This window comes from Bufo gargarizans, chromosome 3 (assembly GCF_014858855.1).
Source record: "Bufo gargarizans isolate SCDJY-AF-19 chromosome 3, ASM1485885v1, whole genome shotgun sequence".
Taxonomy (NCBI): domain Eukaryota; kingdom Metazoa; phylum Chordata; class Amphibia; order Anura; family Bufonidae; genus Bufo; species Bufo gargarizans.
Genome location: NC_058082.1, coordinates 238,057,027 through 238,063,026, shown reverse-complemented (window position 1 = coordinate 238,063,026; position 6,000 = coordinate 238,057,027). Strand labels below are relative to the sequence as shown.

General features: G+C 44.8%; 1 protein-coding gene across 3 annotated transcripts in view; it reads left to right on the top strand.

Moving 5' to 3' along the window:
- Window positions 1–394: 394 nt before the first annotated feature.
- TAB3 (TGF-beta activated kinase 1 (MAP3K7) binding protein 3) overlaps window positions 395–6,000 on the top strand; it is a 56,026-nt gene continuing 50,420 nt past the window's right edge. For all 3 annotated transcript variants that reach the window (XM_044285157.1, XM_044285155.1, XM_044285158.1), the window contains exon 1: window positions 395–643. The gene's annotated coding sequence lies outside the window, so the exon portion shown is untranslated. The remainder of the gene's footprint in view (window positions 644–6,000) is intronic.

Sequence of the window (6,000 nt, the reverse complement as noted above, 5' to 3'; positions counted from 1 at the left end):
TAAAGCTTTTTTTTTTAAGCTGTTAACAGCTCAAGCAAGATGGCCGCCCCCTAAATCATGTGTAGAAAATAGAGTTAAAAAATCTACAATCAGAAAATAAAAACATATTAGAAAAAAGCCATGTGTTCCTATCTGGTAAAAATGTTTGGCGTCACATATCCTATAAGGTAAATAGTGCAGCAGACTGCGAGCCATCCCTTCCCTCTGACTGTAGAGCAGGCTGAGCTGTGGTGGACAGCAAGCCTATAGGATGGGTGGGTGCCTCCAGCAGTAACCCGTCTATCACACGCACCACAGGGCGCAGCGGGAGTTCCCGCGAGAACGGGCGGGATTGTCGCTCACATCCCACAGCCAGCCGGTCACCGCCTCTCGCCTGCGTCAGGCACCACGGGACCGGATCCAGGAAGTGAGCGGGGCTCAGCGCTGCGGGTCCTTATCTCGGCAGTGCACTGGCGGCCCCTGCTCCGGCCTGGTGACGTCACCGCCCGCTTAGCTGGGCCTAAAGTAGCTTAAGCCGGGGAAGCAGCCCAAAGGATAGGCTGGTGTGCAGCCGCCTCCCTGGCATGGAGCAGTGCCAGCTCCGGGGCACCTCCTGCCACCTGGAAGTGGACATGGGAGATGAATGAGCACAGCTGTTTTGCAGGTAGGATGAGTGTTGTGTCAGTCAGCTGCTGCACAGCCTGTCAGTGACGTGAGAGCCTGGCCGGGCAGGGTTCACAGAGGGGAGCAGCCACTGGTTGTACCAACTATAGGGAAGAACCCAAAAAGTTACACAGTCTTATGTCAGACATGTATATGTGGGCACTGTGCATATCGCTCATGTATATGTAGAGGCACACCTGTATATCACACACACATATGTGGACGCACATACATATATCACACGTGTGTATATTAAATGTGTATGTAAATGCACCGTCTTATATCAGACATGTATATGTAGCCACGTGTGTGTATATTGCTCATGTATATGTAGATTCACACCTGTATATCACACACACACACACACACGTATATGTGGTCACACGTGTGTATATTAAATGTGGATGTGGATGCACAGTCTTATGTCAGACATGTATATGTGGGCACTGTGCATATCGCTCATGTATATGTAGAGGCACACCTGTATATCACACACACATATGTGGACGCACATACATATATCACACGTGTGTATATAAAATGTGTATGTAAATGCACAGTCTTATATCAGACATGTATATGTAGCCACGTGTGTGTATATTGCTCATGTATATGTAGATTCACACCTGTATATCACACACATCACACATGTATATGTGGTCACACGTGTGTGTGTGTGTGTGTGTGTGTATTACACATGTATATGTGGATGCACAGTCTTATATCAGACATGTATATGTGGACGCATACATGTATATCACTTATGTATGCACTTTATAGGACGAATCTCATAAGTCCATATGGAATTATCCGTCTTACTGCATAGCAGTCCTATATACGGCCACCAGTGTATGGGAGCAGTATTGCTGCTAATATATGTATACCGCCCTTTATTGCTCTTGATGTGCTCTGTTAATCCGATTTTTCTGTGTGTACAGCATTCTTCTCATGCAAATACCTTCTGCCTTACATCATAATTCCATCACGGATTTCCAAAACAATGCAATTCTTCCTAATTTTTTTTCTTCTGTTGAATAGAGCTGCAACGAGTTCCTTTTTTCTAACTATAAATTCAGAGCCACTAGGGCAGTGATGGTGAACCTCTTAGAGACCGAGTGCCCAAACTGCAACCCAAAACCCACTTATTTATCGCAAAGTGCCAACACGGCAATTTAACCTGAACACCAATATCATATATCTTCCATGTACTTTATCATTTAGCTATAATATCCTGCCTACATTCAATGTGCTGCCTGTGCTGTTCATAGCATGTCCTGCACTATTGAATGGCAGGCAAATTCTAAGGCATATTGGTACACCATAGACTTTCTCCAGGGTGCTGGTGCCCACAGAGAGGGCTCTGAGTGCCGCCTCTGGCACCCGTACCATAGGTTCGCCATCACTGCACTAGGGTATAATTCAGACACAGCCTAAGGCTACTTTCACACTTACGGCTGTTCACCCTGTCGGATCCGTCCTTCCGCCGTACTGCCCCATTGACTATAATGGGGCGGAGCTCCGGTGCAGCACGGCAGTGCACGGCGAAAGGCCGCCAGACTAAAAGTCCTGCATGTCCGACTTTTTAGTCCGGCGGCCTCTCACCGCGAACTGCCGTACTGCGCAGGAGCTCCACCCCGTCCCCATTATAGTCAATGGGGACGGAGCGGCGGTACGGCGGAAGGACGGATACAACTGGGTGAACAGCCTGTCTGATCTGTCCTGCCGCAAGTGTGAAAGGAGCCTAACACTGGTGGTGACCTGTATGAAAACATCTGGACACCTATCTTCTTATTGACATCTTAGTTCTTTCTGGTTAACCACACTATTTGGCCTCTTTCACACGGGCGTTGCGGGTGACATGCGGGAAAAGATGCGAGTGCGTTGCAGAAAAATGTGCGATTTTTTTATATATTTTTTTTTCCCCGCGAGTGCAAAGCGTTTTAATGCGTTTTGCACACGCGTGAGAAAAAAATCACCATGTTTGGTACCCAGACCCAAACCCCAACCCCGACTTCTTCACAGAAATTCGGGCTTGGGTTAGGTATTCTGTAGATATAGAATATTTTCCCTTATAACATGGTTATAAGGGAAAATAATAGCATTTTTTTTTTTTTATACAGAATGCTTAGTAAAATAGGGATGGAGGGGTTAAAAAAAAAAAATAATTAAACTCGCCTTATTCACTTGTTTGCGCAGCCCGGCTTTTCTTCTTCTTTGAGGACAGGAGAGAAAGGACCTTTAGGTAACGTCACTGCGCTCATCACATGGTCCGTCATTAAGGACCATGTGATGAGAGCAGTGATGTCACCAAAGGTCCTTTTCCTCCCAGGTCATCAAAGAAGAAGAAAAATAACGAGTCGGGCAGTGCGACCAAGTGGATGAGATGAGTTTAATAATTTTTATATACTTTTTTTAACCCCCCCATCCCTAATTTACTTTTCTGTATTCAGAATGCTATTATTTTCCCCCTATAACCATGTTATAAGGGAAAATAATAAAGATCGGGTCCCCATCCCTATCATCACCTAGAAACCATGCGTGAAAATCACACCGCATCCGCACTTGATTGCGGATGCTTGCGGTTTTCACGCAGCCCCATTCACTTCTATGGGGCATGCGTTGCGTGAAAATTCATGCAAGCAAAAAAATAAATAAGAGAAAACATTCCCACAAGCAATCCTGGGAACACACGCTCCGCACTGGAGGCAGCAGGACCTGATGCTCCCAGTCTTGTCACGTCACAAAGGCCCTTTTTTTTTTTTTTTTTTTTTTTTTTTTTTTAATTACACAGTCTACCCGTTTTTAATGGATGTTAGAAAGGTGCAGTCCTGTCTAAATGGGCCCACTAATTAAAAAAAAAACAGCCATGTGAATAGCCCCCTAAACTTTATTTGATTCTGAAGGCAGCCATGTTTTATTGGCTGTCATTCTGCAGCCTCGGGAGTGGGCATTTGAGTGCTGCTGGGCAGATACCCGCTCAGGAGAATGTCGGTGGCCCTAATTATTTCACTCCATGCCACCTTAGGCATGTCAGGGACGTATTACACTTACAGTCAGTATTTTACCATTGCCAGATTTTCTGCCTTACCAAATAGTTTGCTTACTGGTCCTTTTTTTTTTTTTTTTTTTTTTTTTTTTTTTTTTTTTAAGGACCTCGTTTCTTTGCAATTTTTGGTGGTGTCTACTATAAATCAGTGGACAACAACTTTGAAAATGTAGGTGGAAGAAGCATATTTAAAACCACATGGGCTTCCTGGCTCCTGACATACGACTTTCCCTTACCAGACATCACGTGTACCTACCTAGTGGAGCGCTGGGTGTGCACTCCTGAATACATATTCATTAAGTAAACACCTCCTCGATGAAAATGAGTGTGACGACTCGTAAATGGTCATCGCCTACACTTGTTATGGTAGGGTTTACAGATAAGTACAGTGATCTCTCAACATAGAATTGTCTTTTCTGACCCATCGTAAGTTGAAACCAGAATCAACATACAATGTCTCAGACTCAGCTCCAACCAATCAAGGACACTTCTCCGGTAAAATAGCTGTATTAGTTACTAGTTAGCAGCTATTCCAGACTGTTACATGTAAGGACGTGTTTTATCTGTTAGGCTACTTTCACACTAGCGTTCGGGGCTCCGCTTGTGAGTTTCGTTTGAAGGCTCTCACAAGCGGCCCCAAACGGATCCGTACAGCCCCAATGCATTCTGAGTGGATGCGGATCCGCTCAGAATGCATCAGTCTGGCACCGTTTGTCCTCCGCTCCGCTCAGCAGGATGTCCGCCTGGCCGTGCGGAGGCAAACAGATCCGTCTAGACTTGCAATGTAAGTCAATGGGGACGGATCCGTTTGAAGTTGACACAGTATGGCTCAATTTTCAAACGGATCCGTCCCCCATTGACTTTCAATGTAAAGTCAAAACGGATCCGTTTGCACTATCGTGAACAAAAAAAAAAAAAAAAAAAAATATTTTTTGTTCATGGTAATGCGAACGGATCTAAGCGTTTGCATTATAGGTGCGGATCCGTCTGTGCAGACACCAGACTGATCCGCTCCGAACGCAAGTGTGAAAGTAGCCTTAGTTATCTGCTTATTTTTCTTAAATACACATTTTCTCTTATCTTGGATCACATTTTGGGGCTTCAAAACCAATTACTCAACTTACGTTGGTTTCAACATACAATGGTCCTCCTGGAACCAATTTTGTAACTTGAGGGCCAAAATTAGTACAGGTGTAATATAACACTCCTCATGAGATATATCACCTTAACGTTATCTTTTATTATACATGTTGCAGATATTTCTGCTTCTGAAAATCTGTTCTGGAAGAGCACATGTAGCTGGTTTGCTGTAGAAAATCCACAGCGGATCGTGCTTGTTTTTGTGGTGGCTTCACTTACAGGATCAGAGCGGGTCTTCTACTGCTTTCGGCTTTTGACATTTGACATGTCGTAGATTGAAAACCTGCTGCTTTTATGCTGCATTTTTGTGGATCATGCAAATTATCTGCCTACAATTCCACCATGGAGAACACCACCAAGTCTGGCTGTACCCTACACCTGAATGGGGCTGTTTCTACAGGTTGTAAAAGGGAACCAGTTGTGTTGAACATGACGTCTGAGCTGCAGGCGGCATGTTATAGAGCAGGAGGAGCTGAGCCAATTGATATATGGTTCTATGTGAAAGGATTCAGTAAAACCTGTAATTTAGGCTACTTTCACATTAGTTTTTTGCTGGATCCGGCAGGGTTCAGCAAAAACGCTTCCGTTACTGATGACACAACCGCCTGCATCCATTATGTACTGATCCGGTTGTATTATTTTTGGCATAGCAATGATGAATCCTGTATGAACACCATCTAAAGTCAATGGAGGACGGATCTGTTTTCTATTGTGTTTGAGAAAACAGATCCGTCCCAAATGACTTACATTGAGGGTCATGCCGAATCTGTTCTGCTCCGCATCCCATATCGGCAAGAAAACGGCAGCTTGCTGCGGTTTGCTCTCCGGTATGAGAACAGAACGGAATGCATTTTGGAACATTCCGTTCTGTTCAGTTCCGTCCCTATTGACAATGAATGGGGACAAAACAGAAGCGTTTTTCTCCGATATTGAGATCCTATGACTGATCTCGATACTGGAAAAGTTAAACGCAAGTGTGAAAGTAGCCTCATCCATCTTTGCTGTTTCTGAGCCTAGGAGTCATGTGGGCGGTGCCATCCTTTTATCCCACATTTAGGGAATGCTATCAGTCATTGATAAGATGACCCACTTTACTGAGCTCCGAAAGAACAGGTTTAGGCCTCGTGCACACGACCGTTACCGGCTGTGGCGTGTATTGCGGCCTGCAAACT